This window comes from Nyctereutes procyonoides, unplaced genomic scaffold (assembly GCF_905146905.1).
Source record: "Nyctereutes procyonoides isolate TBG_1078 unplaced genomic scaffold, NYPRO_anot_genome, whole genome shotgun sequence".
NCBI classification, from domain to species: Eukaryota; Metazoa; Chordata; class Mammalia; order Carnivora; family Canidae; genus Nyctereutes; species Nyctereutes procyonoides.
The window spans coordinates 497,110-516,545 of record NW_026575131.1 but is presented as its reverse complement, the minus strand read 5'-3'; positions in this window follow the sequence as shown (position 1 = coordinate 516,545).

Below are 19,436 nucleotides of genomic sequence, written 5' to 3'. Positions count from 1 at the left end.
GATAGTCCTCACATCATAGCGTGGTTGGTGAACAGTAAGTGGGAGAGTGTGACTTTGAACAACAGCAAAGACCCGTTCTAGGGTGTGAGTGTCCTCTCAACCAGATGAAGAGGCTGGCGAGGCAGGGCCTCCATTCTCTGCTGTGGCCTGGGCCTGCACAAGTGCCACTGTGGTGAGACCCATGAGAATTTTGAGAGCTCTGCTGAGGCATCTGACTTGTTTCTTGCCTCTGAGAGACCCCCCTGCCAGCACCGTTGTTACCCTTTGTGATTTCTGTGATGGGAAAAGTAGTGTTTCTCTTGGCCCGCGAGCCAAGAAAGCAGATGGAGACATCGGTCAGTATGCCCCTAACTGTTCGTATTAGGAGTCTGGTTGGTTGCAGAGCAGAAACCCCAGCCTTAACAACCCTGCCCTGCACAATACTCCTTCCCCAAGGCACACAGAGGGTGGAGGAAGTACCATTTATTGAGCACAGTACCAGGCAAAGTATGGGTTAGGGTGCTATAACAAAGAGACTCCCAAACAGTGTGGCTGCCACAAGATAGAAATTTATTTTTCCCTGTTAGAACAATCTGGAAGTAAGCAGCCTCAGCTGATAGGTGGCTCTGGCATGGGATAGCCAGGCTTCTTCCCTCCTGTCACCCGCCACACTTTGGTCTTGGTGCAAGATGACTGGCCAGGGTATCAGACGAGCCCCCAGAAAGCAGGTGAGAGGCAGTGTGTTCCATTCCCTTCACAAGTCAGTCCCCTCGTGTCTGTTTGGCCAGAACCTAGTCACATGGCCTCATCCACCACAAGGGAAGCTGGAAAAAGTGGTCTTGATCTGAGAGATTGTGTGCACAGCTAAAATGCAGGGGTTCCACTACAGAAGAGTGAAGCAGAGCATAGGAGCTGCCTTTCCACTGTGCGTGCATGCGCCATGCCTAGCACTGGGTGTACAAGGGACCCTGTTGTCCTCCTGAAACCTGGCAGAGTGGCACCTGTGCAGCGTGCGAGAGTCATTGGGGGCCCGGTGGGTCTGCTGACCTGTGGCTTTTTCCACATTCTCAGAGTGGGTGTCACTGACAGGCATGAGACCAACAGCTGGGCTTCCAGGGACAGCAGGGGGTCTCAGGGGGAAACCATAGGAAGGAGGAGCTAAGATGCTTTTGCTGACAAGCCAAGGCTGCAAATGGCAGAGTCCTGACTCATATGGATGAAAGTAAACAAAACGAAACCTCATCAGGTCATCATTGTCTACTGCTGGATAGAGCCCGGAGTCTTTACATGGGCCATGGGGGCAGAGGAACAGAGGCAGAAAGGCTTCTAGGGAATCATAGTTTTTCTTGTGCCCCCATGTTCAGAGTATCCCAGGCCCTGGGCAGTGGGTACAGAGGAGATGCTGGGAGGAACGGGTGTGTTAGCCTGGACAGCAGTTGGTGTGGCTAGGGCTTTGAATGTCACATAAGGGGACCAAGAGTGAGGACAAAGTCTACCTTCTGTGTGACAAACACCAAGTCTAAATGGAAAAAGACCACAGGTGACTGGGTGACGGGCACTGAGGGGGGCACTTGACAGGATGAGCAGTGGGTGTTATACTACATGTTGGAAAATCGAACTCCGATAAAAAATGTATACATAAAAAAAGAAAAGAAAAGAAGAAGACCACACGTGGAAGGGGGCAGCATTTGGAAGGGTCAAGGAGAGCACGTACCTCAGCCATCCAAGGCAGGAAAGGCATCACTGGAGTTTCCTATTACTGTCCATCTGCTGGGAGGTCACAGAGCATGCTCAGGTTGGAACGGAAGAGCAACAGGACGGTGCAGAAAGAGGGGCACCTGGGTGGCTCAGCGGTTGAGTGTCTGCCTTAGGCTCAGGTCCTGATCCTGGGGTCCTGGGATCAAGTCCCATATTGGGCCCCCAGCAGGGAGCCTGTTTCTCCCTCTGCCTATGTCTCTGCCTCTCTCTCTGTGTGTCTCTCATGAATAAATAAATAAAATCTTAAAGAAAGGGTGAGGGAAAATCACAATGAAACAAAGATGGCAACAGAGTTAAAGCTTGCTTTGGTACAGCAAGCAGGACAAGCGAAGTCCAGACACTATTCAGAACTAGTGGAGAAGGAAGGGTGGAAATGAGATACATAGGTATGGAGGGCAGAAAACACAGCACCAATAGCTGGATACCAGGGAGTCTGGATCAGACTCCAGAAAAATGACATATGTACTAATATATAGCACATGTACTCTACTAATATATAATATACTATTATATAACATATAACACACTAATATGTAAGATGCACAATATACTAACAATACACTGATATATAATGTATATAATATAATATATAACACATAATACACTAATATATGATATATAGTAATATGTAATATATGAACATATATACTAATATATGACATATACACTGATATAATATAGTATATAATTCTGACCATATACACATATAAGTGGAGGACTGGGAAATCATCTCACTCTTGGAGGACAGGAGAGCATAGTGGTGGCTCCTAGAGGCATTTAGTTGGAATGAGGCCATGTAAGCTCAGAGGGCCTCTCTGAACTTCAGAATCCTTATCTGTGAAGTGAGTGTGATAACTCTGACCCATGGGTTCTGTGAAGATGGAGTTAATTATGTTTAAAACAACAGACCCATTGCATGGTGGACAAGAGGGGACAATGAGTGATAAGGTGGAAAGGAGAAAAATGCAACAACTGAAGAGGGGCCTCCCAGTGGAGCAGAGCATCTGAGATAAGGATGCAGGAGCTCAGAGCAGCCATATCTCATAAGGTCCTGCTGCACGCTGCAGCCCTGTCAGTCCTGCGTGGGAAGCCCCCCCCCCACCCCGGGAGCCTTGAAGAACGAGCCTATTTTAAGAGATCTGGACCCTGAGACCAAGAAACTCTCCAACTACCATTGGTTCTTCCCTGTCTCAGCTTACCTGTGGGGGGGACTCTCAGAGCCTTCCAGGCACAAGGACAGGCCAGCATCTGCCTCTGATAGAGACCCAGGGATGCTCCCCAGGGCTGTTCATTGCCCGCTTGTTCCCAACGTTAGTTCTGGGAACTGGGCTCAACTCTGTGCTGCTGGTACAGGTGAGGAATGGGATCACCATAGCTCTCATCAAAAGATGACATCAGAGACATAACCAACTGGGAGATGAGCAGAAGGAAGAGCTAGCATAAGAGCAGGGAGGTCATAGTGGGACATATCTAAGAATGAAAATACATTTATGTAGAGCCGAGTCTAGATACTTGCAAATGGGTTTTAAAGTCAAAAGACAGATGTCAAATACTATAACAGAAAGAGAAGGAAAGTTTGCAAGGAAGAAGTAATAATGTAATACCAGTCAGTAATCTGGCTCTAAAGGCCCAGGCTGTACAGACTCGAAGCTGTGTGAATGCTTGAGGCACGCCAGTCATGAGATGCCTCTGTCCCCAAGAAGTCTTGGCCTCTTAGAAGAGCAATTCAAATCAGTCACGTTTCTTGATATCCTATTTTACATCACCCTGTTCCCTGAGAAGTCTTTGTCTGATGCACACATCGAATACGTGAAGCCAGGTGCCATTTCTATTGGGTAAATTGGTAACTAATTGAATGATTGTCCCCAGAGGGCTCAGCTCGAAAGAAGAATGAGGGCCACCTCTCTGGTCCCACAGCAAAGTGGATGGCACAAAGGTCCCACAAAGCCCCCGGACAACAAGGTAGACACTCCTGCTGGCTTGGGGCTGCTGCAGGACAAGTGAATGACTGCCCCCTCAGAGGATGTTCCAGACCCGTGTTGCTCCATACAGAGTGAGATGCATTCTGGGACACCTGTGCCTTCCTCTCACTCTAGCTGACTTGTTTTGCAAGTAGTGTTGATGCCCCCCCCAGTGACTCTTTCTACCACAGCACCAGTTTGTCACACTTGACCCCTCCAAGGGTTCTAAGAGTCCAGCCCTTCTGGCCAGTGCCATCTGTGTGACCTTCCCTGGAGGTTTGTGGGGCACCTTAGCCCCGATGGTTTCCCTTGGAAAATACCTATTTGATGCTTCTGTTGAAATAGTGTAAAATAAATTATATACTAAGTAGTATTATAATAATACAACTTATAATATATAAGCAATATAGTTGTAACATATTTTAATATATAACATATAATATACTGTATATAGCATATACAATATGCTGTATATAACATATACTGATATAACTATAATATGATACTATAGTAACAATAACATAATAACTCTATGCGTGCAGATAAAGATTAGAGAACACAACTGTATTATATAGTGTTATTTATAATTTAGATGATAGAACTATATGGTATAAAATACAACCAGAGACTAAAGTGTACTTACCTGCCACCTTCTCTGTGAGGCACCCAGGGCTTGCTTCTTGAATCTGTCCCTTTGCCACCTTTCTCTTCCTCCCAGGACATTAAATTCCCCACCTCTTTAAATGCACAGAAGAATTTAGAGCCAGACTCTGGGTTCCTATAACTCTCCTTGCCTCCATTTCTTCACCTGTGTGGAATGAGAAGGGTCTCCCTCTCATACACAGGTCATTGTGCAGACAAAATGAATTGAAACGTTAGATGTACTTAGAGGAGCATCTGGCAGGGAGCAGAAGCTGTTATGTTTATTACTACTCATTGTTACTCGAGTACTCCCTCAGTGTCCCCATCTGCTTCACGCTGAGAAACATAATAAGACATTTCTGTTAAATGAACACAGTATTCTTCCAACGGACATTTGTCAGATCAGACATTCTCCAGCACCGACGTCTTGGTATCTAGTGCACAGATGGGTCTAGCAGAGGGCAAGCTCATTCCCTCCGCAAAAGGATCATGGGGCTCTGTGTAATCGGGGTCTTCTCAGAGTTCATTCACAGACCATTGAATACTTAACACTAGGAAGAACTATAAGCCAATGTGTTCAAGCCACTGCTGTTTAAGTATCAAGCAACAAACAAGATAAACCCAATCAGAAATTGTAGTGGCTTTAAAAGGTCATGTACATCTCACAGGTTTTATTTGCGTTTTCCTTAACAGGAAGCTATACATTCAATGCCAGACTCCTGGGAATACTACCTGGGCCCGGATTCTTTTATGCCTTCACTCTTTCCACCCCCACAGAGGGGCAGACCTTGCAACCCATGAGAAGGATCCCCTAATATATGCCCTGGTCTTGTGATGCCTGAGACTTGAGGGTAGTGGCCTGTTTCCAGGGGTGCTTATACTCTTGGATAACTGAGCAGTTAAGTCTCACTTAAAAATGACAGGTGGATATTCTGGGCACCCTGTGGTGGAGGCTGATGACTCTCAAGTTTGTGTTCATGAAGTTGAGGGTGAGGGAGGATCTTAAGGGCCTCTTTTTCTCTCCCTCCACCCCCTGTTGCCATGTTGACACTGGCCTCCAGTGGGTGGGGGCATGCTATCTCCTGAAATCCATTCATATCAGTTCACATCTGCCTTCCACCTCTCCTGCTCTTCCTACAAGAGGATGCTAGACAAATTTACTGCGTCTAGGGAAAAGTTCTCAGGCTGCTGGAGACACTGGGTCCCATAATAACACCTGTATTCACAAAGAACAGCACACTCCCGGCACACACACAAACATAAGATGACTTTGATATTATTTGTGAAGACCTTGCCCATGACAACAACAACAAAGAAAGACAATAGAAGTAACAGGGTGATCTGTACATAATGAAATTATCCAGAGAGTCAGAGAGCAATCAACTGAAGATCCACCAGAATTCGTGACTGCTCACTTAGTGACCAGATGCAAGATAAACATGTGGAATTAGATTACTTACATGTCATTATGTCAGGTATCAATTGCTGCATAATGGCCAATCTCAAAAGTTGGTGCTCTAAAACAGCAGTGTTTTAACATTATAGCTGATGTATCTGTGGGCTAGCCAGGGGTCCACTGATCTAGGCTAGCCTCACTCATGTGTCTATGGTTCGGCGAGGAGTTCTGCTCTAACTCGAGCTGGGCTCGGGCAGTTTAGCTGGGTCCAGCGGGCCAGGTGGGGAATGTTTTCATAGTGGAAGCAGAGCTGGGATCCCACATGGTAACCGCTAATAATGGTGGCCCCTAAACCTGGTGAAGGCAAGAGAGCAAGCTCCAATGTACAAGCCCATTTCAAATTTCTGCTCGTGTCCTCTCCATTACAACCCATTGAGTAATGTAGGTCATGTGGTCTAGTGTCAATGGGTGGCATAGGTTGACTCCCCCAAGTGAGAGCAGTGTGAAGTCATACAGCATAGGGCATGGATAAATAGAGCGATCATCACTGGTGTCAACCATACGCTCAAAAACCAACTAAAGCTTTAATAAGGAGTAGTATTCATCACTTTCACACAGCAGGAAAAATCACAAACAACGTGGCAGTAAACTGATCAAAAATGTCTAAGAATATATAATAAAACTTTAATGGAAAACATAAAAAGACTAAATAAGTGACTGAATAGAATTGCCTACCATTTTTCCTTTATCAGAGACTCAGAATTGTAAAGATGCCCATTTTTTTGTCATGTTAATCCACCCTTCAATGCAATTCCAGTACAAATCCTAAGAGGACTGCTTTTAATGGAACTTTACTTGGTTTTAATGTTTATCTAGAAATGTAAATGTACAAGAGTACAATACAATTTTGCATCATGGTGGTGCTGGTGGTGGTGCTGGGGTGAGTAGCCTGCCTTAGGAAGTATGGAAACATCCTATAGAAGTAAGAGTTTTAATAGGTGGTATTAGAATTGACAAATGCAAATAAGTCACAAAGCAGGATAAATATTCTAGAAAAAGACATGAGTATATACAGGATTCAATGTAAGATACATTTAATACATGGTAGTGGAACAACTAGTTATTCATAAGGCATGAGGAAAGGTAAAACTTTACCTCACACCATATGCACAAAATTCATTCCAGATTAAAGAGCCAATTATTAAAGTACAAGAAATAATAAAACAGAAGCCAAAATGGAAATGATAGTTTTGACAGCAACATTTAAGATCCTGATTTAAGAATAGACAATTATGGGGGATCCCTGGGTGGCTCAGTGGTTTGGTGCCTGCCTTCGGCCCGTGGCATGATCCTGGAGTTCCGGGATCAAGTCCCGCGTTGGGCTCCCTGCATGGAGCGTGCTTCTCCCTCTGCTTCGTCTCTGCCTCTCTCTCTCTGTGTCTCTCGTGAAGAAATGGATAAAATCTGTTTTTTTTTTAATAAAGAATAGACAACTATGGATAAGGTTAGAAGGACAAGAATTAGATGTAGAGAGAAATGTGTGAGCTAAATTATCCAAATATATCTGAAATGCCTATAAATTAGTGAGTAAAAGTAAGAATTCCAACAGAAAAGTGTGCAATGGAAAAAAATGCCAAGTGCCAAATAGATATAGAAGATGTTTGACTTTGGAAATACACAGGGGAAGATAAAAATAACAATCTTTCCTATTTATGCTGGCTAGATTGAACAAGTGTAGAAGACTAACAATATATCCAGAGTGGGGAAATGCCTATTCTCACTGTTGACTGCAGCACAGTGGTTTTTTGGAAGACAATTTGGAAGAATTTATCAAAATGTAAAATATGCCTATCCTTTTACCCAGCAAACCCAACCCCAATTAAAAATCTGTGTATGGAGGGCATTATGATCATAGTGATCACAGTGAACACTGCCATATGGTATACTTGAAAGTTGTGAAAAAAGTAAATCCTAAGGGTTCTCATCACAAGGAATAAACCATTTGTGTCTTTCTGTATGTATATAAGATGGTAAATGTGAACTAAACTTACATTGTGGTAAGCGTGTCGCAATAAATTAAGCCATTGTGCTGTACATCTAAAACTTACACAGTGCTAGGCATCACTTATATCCCAACACTGGAGTGGAAAAGAACACTTAAGGAAGATATTTTAAAAATCCACATACAAAGATATATGTACAAGTTTGTTCTTTTTAACGTTATTTAGGACTGCAGATGGTGGGGAACAATCTAAAAACTTACTAGTGGAGAATTGGGTAAAGTATGGTGCCCAGAAACTAGCTCTTTTAATTGGTTGGCAGCGAAATGGTCACAATTAGTTATAAGTTACATGTATAAAAATTATGCATAAAGTTTTAATTTTTAGAATCACCCTGTGCAGAATGGCTGGAAGGCTTGGTAAGGGTGGTAGGACCTAATTAAGGTATAAACACCCATGACTGCAACTGACAGAGGAACAGCAAGAATATGGAGAGGCACACTCGGGGGAGGACGCAGGCCCTAAGAACCATGGAGTGAGTCCAATCCATGAAGGAACATCTCGTCTATCAGCAAAATGTACCTGGAATATGACCACTCCTCCCACCCACTGGGGCCCAAGCCACCCGTGTCCTCTTGCACAGACTGTTGCAGTAGGTCCCGGTGACTTTCCTACTGTGGCCTCATACCCACAGCACAGCAGCCAGAAGGATCCAGATAAAATCTATCTGATCGTGTCCCTCTTCTGCTCAGAACCTTCCAGGGGTTCCTCTGTTTCACTCAGAGGAAAAGGAAGACCTCGTAAAGCCCTGCAAGGGCTGTCTGCCCTGCGCCACATGGACCTCACCACCTACACTCTTCTTCATCCACTCCACCGACTCTGCTGTTCTGGGAAAATAGCTCTCGCCTTGTGGGCTTTGCATTGACTGTTCCTCTGCCTGAGGTCCTCTTCCCTCAGCTATCGCACAGTTCCTTCCTCCTCTCCTTAAGTCTGTGCTGAGATGTTATTGCATTGGGAAAGGACTCCAGTTTGTGTCTACCTTCATGTCTTAGTCTTGATAAACCATAAACCTGGTTGTGCAATGTGTTCAAAGGGCAATTTAGGGCATTCAGGTATCCTCTGCAACTATCTTTGCAACTCTTGTAAATCTAAAATATTTCAGAATAAAACCAAACAATAGTTACGCCCACCAGCACTCCTTATCCCTCTGTGCTCTTGATCTTTCTCCACAGCACTTACCACCTTCCACATCATGATTTACTTCTGTGTTCATTCCCTGCTACACTGCTCCATCACGACAGGGTTTGCCATAAACTCATATCCTGGGACAAATATCATATTTGTTCTGTATTTGGGCACTACATATTTAATGGTAAGTTATCTACCATTAATACATGTTTGGTTAGTTCCCAAATGTTTGCTGTCAAAAATACTGCTGTAAAATAGAACATCTTGCACACATAGTTTCATACACAGATTTTAAAAAAAAGATTTTATTTATTTATTCATGAGAGACACACAGAGAGAGAGAGGCAGAGACACAGGCAGAGAGAGAAGCAGCCTCCCTCTGAGGAGCCTGATGTGGGACTCAATTCCAGGACCCCAGGATCATGACCTGAGCCAAAGGCAGATGCTCAACTACTGAGCCACGCAGGTGCTCCCATACACAGATTTTTAATGCTGGGCCAAAGGGTAGGCACATTTTAAATTTTGGTTAACTTTTGCCAAATCATCATCCAAAAAACAATTACACTGGAAACACGATTTACCTATTTATCTGTTCCTCACTAGAACATAAGCTCCTTGGGAATCAGGGGTTTGCCTGTTTTGTTTGTGCTATAAACTCAGCTTCCAGAACAAGTATTTGTTGAGAAAACAAAGTGGGTAGTAGAAAGAGCCATTGCTAAAATTGTTGAGATAAGATACAGAGGTTTAAATATATTATTTAAAGTTAAAGTTATAAAGATGGTGGGGTAGGCACCTTCTTTGGTTCCCCAAAGATGTCCATGTCCTAATCTGCAGAACTAGGAGTACATTCCCTCACAGCGAAAGGGACTCTGCATATGTGATTACTTTAAAGATCTCCACCTGAAGAGGTGACCCTGAATTATCTGGTGTGCCTGATGTCCCCACAAGGGTCCATATAAGAGGGTCAGAAGGAGGTGGGACAATGGAGGCAGAGGCCAGGAGGAGAGATTGGAAGATGCTTCTGGCTTTGAAGATGGAGGAAGGACCGTGGGTGCCTCTGGAAGCTGGAAAAGCAAACAAACTGATTCTCCCCTGAAGCCTCCAGAAGGAATGCTGTCCTACTGACATCTTCATTCTAGGACTTGTGACCTCTGGAACTGTGTGAGAACGAATTCGTGGTGTTTTCAGGCACTGAGTTCATTGTAATTTGTTACAGCAGCAGCAGGAAATTAACCCCAGGTACCAGTAGAAGAAGCAGAATAAAAATGTGAGTTCCAAACATGAACTGTTGAGGAGATGGGAAGGAGAGAGGGGGAAGGTAAGGTTGCTGATACCACGTCTTTCCTAAGGGAACCAACAGAGTCCAGGGTCAGCAACTCCAGATGTGGGTTATTTCATATTTCTACTACACTTGGATGCAGTCTCTAGAAGGATGAAAACCAGATAGTTAGAAGAGGCTACCCTTGTACCTGCACCCCAGTGTTCATAGCAGCAGTGTCCACAGTGGCCAAACTATGGAAAGAGCCCAGAAGTCCATCAACAGATGAAGGGATAAAGAAGATGTGGTTCATACATACAATGGAATATTACTCAGCCATCAAAGAAAATGAAATCCTACCATTTGCAACATCTAGTGGATGGAACTAGAGGGTATTATACTAAGCAGAGTAAGAGTTAGAGAAATAAAAATATATTATTTCATTCAGATGTGGAATTTAAGAAACAAAACAGATGAACATAGGGGCAGGGAAGGAAAAATAAAATGAGATGAAAATTGAGAGGGAAGTAAACCATAAGAGATTCTGAACTTTAGGAAACAAACGGGGTTGCTGGAGGGGAGGTTGGTGGGGGGATGGGGTAACTGGGTCATGGGCATTAAGGAGGGCACATGATGGAATGAACACTGAGTGTTATATGCAATGGATGAATCTCTAAATTCTACTTCTGAAACTAATTTTAAAAATAAATGTAAAAAAAGAGGCTACCCCTGGAAGGGGATCGGGGGAAGGTGGCTAGGTTGTTACTTGCCCACTTTGCTCTTTGGTGCTCATGGATTGATTATTGTGAGTGTATCTGACCACCATAAAAACACACTTTTAAAACCTACTCTTGCATTGGTCTTCTGGAGAAGTGCATGATGTGATCCCAGCAGCGTGACCATAGGAACCCAGTGGCTGCAGTAAGGTGCAGGCTGACTGGGACAGCCTACAGAGAAGATGTTGTACATGGGCCTCTGACAGCTCACAGAAGCATTGGCCAGAAGGAAGGGAATCCAACCAGGAAGGCAGAAAGCTTAGGCCAGGTGCACTTATGCCTACAGTGAGGCAGGGACTTGGCCCATGACACCCCTTCCCTCACCCACATACACTGTGGACTATCAGCTGTATACAGGTCCAAGAGCACCTCTGTTCTCTAGGCCTGTGCCGAATGTTCCAGTACAAGGCTGCATACCTGTGCATACATGTGTGCAAGTGTGTGCAATACTTGTGTACATAGGGGTGTGTGTGTGTGTGTGTGTGTGTGTGTGTGTGTGTGCAGGCACGCGCAGCCAGGGAAGTTCAGGCCGGTGTGTACAGGCGTCCATGCTCATCTGTGTGTGTGCACTCAGGATTGCACTGAATGTGCATAGGTGCAAATACATGTGAGCGTGCCTAGGCTCTCGTGCGGGTGCACGTGCAGTCACGAATGTGTCTCTGTGCGTGGAGAGCGCATGCAGGGCTGCCAGTTTCAGCTTATGCCTACATTTTCTTTGGTTCTCATGATTCAAAAACTCAGAGCTAGCATTTAAGAAATAAGACTTCACATAAAAAGCTACATGTTCAGCTTCTTTTGAAAACGGATGAAGCTGTATTGGGTTGTGTTCCTGAAGGACATCTGCCAACTAGAGCCCATAGGCTCCGCCCTGCCCTGCTCCCTGGAGGGGTCATGTGACCTCTAGTTTGTCAGAGTCCTCACCGCTGCCTCCTGTCTCCCACATTACCTGCCTTCCCGTCTATATTACCTTTTTGGCTTCAGTAGGAGTTTGAGATTCTTTGATAAAGTCCCAACAATTGAATAGCAAGTTTCAGCCTGAGCAGCATCCCCATTCCTGCCCTCATTCACTTTCAGCCACTATGTCCATGCGGTCATTCTGTCCCTCCCCATGCTTCTCCTGATGCTGTCTTCCTAGTCTGCTATGTCCTCCTCACCCTGTGTCCCAACTAGTTTTACTCTTTCTTCAGCTGCACTTCACATGTTCCCCTCCTCTGAGAAGTCTCAGATATCCCCTGACCAAGTCACCCCTTCTCTTCTCCCTGACTTGCTGTGCTTCACTGCTGATTGTGCTGCTGGCAGGTGTACAGGAAAAGGTCATCTTATGAGCTGGGACTAGAAACCCTCCAAGAGAGAGAAATATCTTTGTTTGGGAAAACTGTTGATAAGCCCATGGTATAAAAGGAGAGGTATAATCACGATTAGGAGCCAAATCATTAAAAAAAAAAAAAAGAACTAAATTCAACTAAAAATGAACAGCCTTGTTGAAATACATGGGTCAAAGACCTGAAGAGACGTCTCATGGAAGAAGATTCACAGATGACAGGTAGGCATATGAGAAGATGCTCTATATCATCTGTTATCAGGGATATGCAACCTAAAACCACAGTGAGACACCACTATGCACCTATTAAAATGGCCAAAATTCAGAACACACAAACCAAGTGCTAGAGAGGATGTGGAGCAACAGGAACTATCATGCATAGCTGGTGGGATTGCAGTACCATGCAGCTACATCAGAAGACACTTTGGTAGTTTCTTATAAAATTAAACATATTGTTACCATGAGATCCAGCAATCACGGTTCTTGGTAATTACCCAAATGAATTGAGAACTTTTTTTAAAAATTTTTTATTTATTCATGATAGTCACACACACACAGAGAGAGAGGCAGAGACACAGGCAGAGGGAGAAGCAGGCTCCATGCACCGGGAGCCCGACGTGGGATTCGATCCTGGGTCTCCAGGATCGTGCCCTGGGCCAAAGGCAGGCGCCAAACCGCTGTGCCACCCAGGGATCCGGAGAACTTTTTTTTTAATTTAATTTTTATTGGTGTTCAATTTACCAACATACAAAATAACACCCTGTGCTCATCCCATCAAATGCCCCCCCCGAGTGCCCGTCACCCATTCACCCACACCCCCCGCCCTCCTCCCCTTCCACCACCCCTAGTTCGTTTCCCAGAGTTAGGAGTCTTCATGTTCTGTCTCCCTTTCTGATATTTCCCACACATTTCTTCTCCCTTCCCTTATATTCCCTTTCACTATTATTCATATTCCCCAAATGAATGAGAACATACACTGTTTGTCCTTCTCCGATTGACTTACTTCACTCAGCATAATACCCTCCAGTTCCATCCACGTTGAAGCAAATGGCGGGTATTTGTCATTTCTAATGGCTGAGGAATATTCCATTGGACACATAGACCACATCTTCTTTATCCATTCATCTTTCGATGGACACCGAGGCTCCTTCCACAATTTGGCTACTGTGGACATGGCTGCTAGAAACATCGGGGTGCAGGTGTCCCGGCGTTTCACTGCATCTGTATCTTTGGGGTAAATCCCCAGCAGTGCAATTGCTGGGTCGTAGGGCAGGTCTATTTTTAACTCTTTGAGGAACCTCCACACAGTTTTCCAGAGTGGCTGCACCAGTTCACATTCCCACCAACAGTGTAAGAGGGTTCCCTTTTCTCCGCATCCTCTCCAACATTTGTGGTTTCCTGCCTTGTTAATTTTCCCCATTCTCACTGCTGTGAGGTGGTATCTCATTGTGGTTTTGATTTGTATTTCCCTGATGGCAAGTGGTGCAGAGCATTTTCTCATGTGCGTGTTGGCCATGTCTATGTCTTCCTCTGTGAGATTTCTGTTCATGTCTTTTGCCCATTTCATGATTGGATTGTTTGTTTCTTTGCTGTTGAGTTTAATATGTTCTTTATAGATCTTGGAAACTAGCCCTTTATCTGATACGTCATTTGCAAATATCTTCTCCCATTCTGTAGGTTGTCTTCTAGTTTTGTTGACTGTGTCCTTTGCTGTGCAAAAGCTTCTTATCTTGATGAAGTCCCAATAGTTCATTTTTGCTTTTGTTTCTTTTGCCTTCGTGGATGTATCTTGCAAGAAGTTACTGTGGCCAAGTTCAAAAAGGGTGTTGTCTGTGTTCTCCTCTAGGATTTTGATGGAATCTTGTCTCACATTTAGATCTTTCATCCATTTTGAGTTTATCTTTGTGTATGGTGCAAGAGAATGGTCTAGTTTCATTCTTCTGCATGTGGATGTCCAGTTTTCCCGGCACCATTTATTGAAGAGATTGTCTTTCTTCCGGTGGATCGTCTTTCCTCCTTTATCGAATATTAGTTGACCATAAAGTTGAGGGTCCACTTCTGGGTTCTCTATTCTGTTCCATTGATCTATGTGTCTGTTTTTGTGCCAGTACCACACTGTCTTGATGACCACAGCTTTGTAGTACAACCTGAAATCTGGCATTGTGATGCCCCCAGATATGGTTTTCTTTTTTAAAATTCCCCTGGCTATTCGGGGTATTTTCTGATTCCACACAAATCTTAAAAAAATTTGTTCTAACTCTCTGAAGAAAGTCCATGGTATTTTGATAGGGATTGCATTAAACGTGTACATTGCCCTGGGTAACATTGACATTTCCACAATATTAATTCTGCCAATCCATGAGCATGGAATATTTTTCCATCTCTTGTGTCTTCCTCAATTTCTTTCAGAAGTGTTCTGTAGTTTTTAGAGTATAGATCCTTTACCTCTTTGGTTAGGTTTATTCCTAAGTATCTTCTGCTTTTGGGTGCATTGTAAATGGGATTGACTCCTGAATTTCTCTTTCTTCAGTCTCATTGTTAGTGCATAGAAATGCCACTGATTTCTGGGCATTGATTTTGTATTCTGCCACGCTACCAAATTGCTGTATGAGTTCTAGCAATCTTGGGGTGGAGGTTTTTGGGTTTTCTAGGTAGAGTATCATGTCATCGGCGAAGAGGGAGAGTTTGACTTCTTCTTTGCCAATTTGAATGCCTATTATGTTTTTTGTTGTCTGTTTGCTGAGGCTAGGACTTCCAGTACTATGTTGAATAGCAGTGGTGAGAGTGGACATCCCTGTCTTGTTCCTGATCTTAGGGGAAGGCTCCCAGTGCTTCCCGACTGAGAATGATATTTGCTGTGGGCTTTTCATAGATGGCTTTTAAGATGTCGAGGAAAGTTCCCTCTATCCCTACACTCTGAAAAGTTTTGATCAGGAATGGATGCTGTATTTTGTCAAATGCTTTCTCTGCATCTAATGAGAGGATCATATGGTTCTTGGTTTTTCTCTTGCTGATATGATGAATCACATTGATTGTTTTACGAGTGTTGAACCAGCCTTGTGTCCTGGGGATAAATCCTACTTGGTCATGGTGAATAATTTTCTTAATGTACTGTTGGATCCTATTGGCTAGTATCTTGCTGAGAATTTTTGCATCCATGTTCATCAGGGATATTGGTCTGTAATTCTCCATTTTGGTGGGGTCTTTGTCTGGTTTTGGAATTAAGGTGATGCTGGCCTCATAGAATGAATTTGGAAGTACTCCATCTCTTTCTATCTTTCCGAAAAGCTTTAGTAGAATAGGTATGGTTTCTTCTTTAAACGTTTGATAGAATTCCCCTGGGAAGCCATCTGGCCCTGGACTCTTGTGTCTTGGGAGGTTTTTGATGACTTCTTCAATTTCCTCCCTGGTTATTGGCCTGTTAAGGTTTTCTATTTCTTCCTGTTCCAGTTTTGGTAGTTTGTGGCTTTCCAGGAATGCGTCCATTTCTTCTAGATTGCCTAATTAATTGGCATATAGCTGCTCATAATATGTTTTTAAAATCATTTGTATTTCCTTGGTGTTGGTGGTCATCTCTCCTTTCTCATTCATGATTTTATTAATTTGAGTCTTCTCCCTCTTCTTTTTAATAAGGTTGGCTAATGGTTTATCTATCTTATTAATTCTTTCAAAGAACCAACTCCTGGTTCTGTTGATCTGTTCCACAGTTCTTCTGGTCTCGATTTCATTGAGTTCTGTTCAAATCTTTATTAACTCTCTTCTGCTGGGTGTAAGATCTATCTTCTGTTTTTTTCTCTAGCTCCTTTATGTGTAAGGTTAGCTTTTATATTTGAGTTCTTTCCAGTTTTTGGATGGCTGCTTGTATTGCGATGTATTTCCCCCTCAGGGCTGCTTTTGCTGCATCCCAAGGATTTTGAAAGGTTGTATCTTCATTGTCATTAGTTTCCATGAATCTTTTTAATTCTTCCTTAATTTCCTGGTTGACCCTTTCATCTTTTAGCAGGATGGTCCTTAACGTCCACGTGTTTGAGGTCCTTCCAAACTTCTTGTTGTGATTCAGTTCTAATTTCAAGGCATTATGCTCTGAGAATACGCAGGGGAGGATCACAATCTTTTGGTATCGTTTCAGACCTGATTTGTGACCCAGTATGTGGTCTATTCTGGAGAAAGTTCCATGTGCATTTGAGAAGAATGTGTATTCAGTTGAGTTTGGATGTAAGGTTCTGTAGATATCTGTGAAATCCATCTGGTCCAGTGTATCATTTAAAGCTCTCAATTCTTTGGAGATATTGTGTTTAGAAGACCTATCGAGGGTAGAAAGAGCTAGATTGGAGTCAGCAAGTATAAGTGTATTATTATCTAAGTATTTCTTCCCTTTGGTTATTAATTGATTTATATATTTGGCAGCTCCCACATTCGGGGCATATATATTGAGGATTATTAAGTCCTCTTGCTGGATAGATCCTTTAAGTATGAAATAGTGTCCCTCTTCATCTCTCACTACAGTCTTCGGGGTAAATTTTAGTTTATCTGATATAAGGATGGTTACCCCTGCTTTCTTTTGAGGACCATTTGAATGGTTCTCCAACCTTTTATTTTCAGGCTGTAGGTGTCCTTCTGTCTAAAATGAGTCTCTTGTAGACAGCAAATACATGGGTCCTGCTTTTTTATCCAGTCTGACACCCTGCGCCTTTTGATGGGGTCATTAAGCCCGTTCACGTTCAGAGTTACTATTGAAAGATATGAGTTTAGGGTCATCATGATATCTATTCAGTCCTTGTTTTTGTGGATTGTTCCACTGGACTTCTTCTTAAAGGAGAATTTTAAGAGTCCTCCTTAAAATTTCTTGCAGAGCTGGTTTGGAGGTCACATATTCTTTCAGTTCCTTCCTGTCTTGGAAGCTCTTTATCTGTCCTTCCATTCTGAATGAGAGCCTTGCTGGATAAAGTATTCTTGGTTGCATGTTCTTGTCATTTAGGACCCTGAATATATTCTGCCATCCCTTTCGGGCCTGCCAGGTCTCTGTGGAGAGGTCTGCTGTTCTCCTAATACTCCTCCCCATAAAAGTCAGGGATTTCTTGTCTCTTGCTGCTTTAAGGATCTTCTCTTTATCTTTGGAATTTGCAAGCTTAACTATCAAATGTCGAGGTGTTGAACGGTTTTTATTTATTTTAGGGGGGTATCTCTCTATTTCCTGGATCTGAATGCCTTTTCCCTTCCCAGATTAGGAAAGTTTTCAGCTATGATTTGTTCAAATACATATTCTGGCCCTCTGTCCCTTTCGGCGCCCCCGGGAACCCCAATTAAAGGTATGTTTTTCTTCCTCAGGCTGTCATTTATTTCCCTTAATCTATCTTCATGGTCTTTTAATTGTTTGTCTCTTTTTTCCTCAGTTTCCCTCTTTGCCATCAACATGTCTTCTATGTCACTCACTCGTTCTTCCACCCCGTTAACCCTCGTCGTTAAGGGCCTCTAGTTTGGATTGCATCTCATTCAATTGATTTTTAATTTCTGCCTCATTAGATCTTAATTCTGCAGTCATGAAGTCTCTTGAGTCCTTTATGCTTTTTTCTAGAGCCACCAGTACCTGTATAATAGTGCTTCTGAATTGGCTTTCTGACATTGAATTGTAATCCAGATTTTTTTTAACTCTGTGGGAGAGAGGGCTGTTTCTGATTCTTTCTTTTGAGGTGAGGTTTTCCTTCTAGTCATTTTGCTCAGTGCAGAGTGGCCAAAAACAAGTTGTATTGGGAAAAGGAGAAAAAGAGAGGAGAGAAATAAGTAAAGAAAATAGAAGAAGAGAAAAGAAAAAAGGAAGGAAAAAAGAAAAAAGAAGGAAAAAAGAAAAAAAGAGAAAAGAGAAAGAAAAAGAAAGAAAGGAAAAAAAAAAGGTGGAGGAAGCAAACAGAAATCAAAAAGAAAAAGAAAAAAAACCACGGGGAGTATCTTCTGATTCTGTATACTTTAAGTCCCTTGACTTCCCTGGAACTGGTCCGTCCAGGTGGTCTTCTGGGGGAGGGGCCTGCTGTGCTGATTTCAGGTGTTAGTACTGGGGGGGCTGCTCTGCCCCTGCCTGGTGCAGGGCTCAGTGGGGGTTGTTTACCCCCTGAGGCCCCAGGAGGAACAGCGGCAGTGGCGGAGCCAGCTCTGCAGCCCTGGAGTCAGCTCCCGCAGTAACTCCGGAGCTCTCTGTCTGCAGGGCCTGGAGGCTCCGGGGTGGGGCCGCTGATCTGCTCAGCCCCCGACAGGAGCATCCTTGCTGTCCTGGGCCCTCCCGGCCTCTGCCTGTCCCGGGGGGAGGCCGGGTCCTGGGCTGTGTCCCGGCGCCCTGTGCTCCGAGGCCTGCGCTGTTGGATTCGCGCTCCCGCCCCGCAGCCCCCTCCGCGGAGCTGCCGCCCGAGCCCCTCCGAGATGCTCCGGGTCCCGCCGTGCGCGCTGCAGCCCTTAGGGAGCTCGGCGCACTCCCCCGGGGCGCAGGTGTCTGTTAGTGTCCCAGGGAGCCCGAGGGCATCCCCGCCCTCTTGGGTCCTGCTCCAACTCCCTGCGGGCGCCTTTCTGCCCAGGAAGGTTGGTGCAGCTCCTGCTTCTCCGGGACGGGGCTCTCCTGTCCTGGGGACACTCGCCCTGGCCTCAGTCCGGCTCCTCGCGGGGCCCCTCCCCCTTGGAGGCCTTTTGTTCCTTTATTTCTTTTTTTCCCCGTCTTCCTACCGTCTTCCTACCTTGATAGAAGCAGGAACTCTTCTCCCTGTAGCATTCCTGCTGGTCTCTCTTTAAATCTCAGGCCGAATTCGTAGATTTTCAGGATGATTTGAAGGTTATCTAGGTAATTTGGTGGGGACAGGTGATTTGGGGACCCTACTCTTCCGCCATCTTGCCCCTCCTCCCTTATGAATTGAGAACTTAGGTCCACACAGAAACCTGCACATGAATTGAGAACTTAGGTCTATGGTAGCTCAATTTATCATTGCCAAAACTTGGAAGCAACTGAGATATTTTCAGCAGGTAAATGAATAAACTGTAGTATGGTCATACAATGGTATGTTATTCAGCACTAAAAAGAAATGAACTATCAACCCATGAGAAGGCAGAGGAACCTCAAGTGCATATTAGTAAGTGAAAGAAGCCAGTCTGAAAGGCTTCAAATTGTATGATCCCAA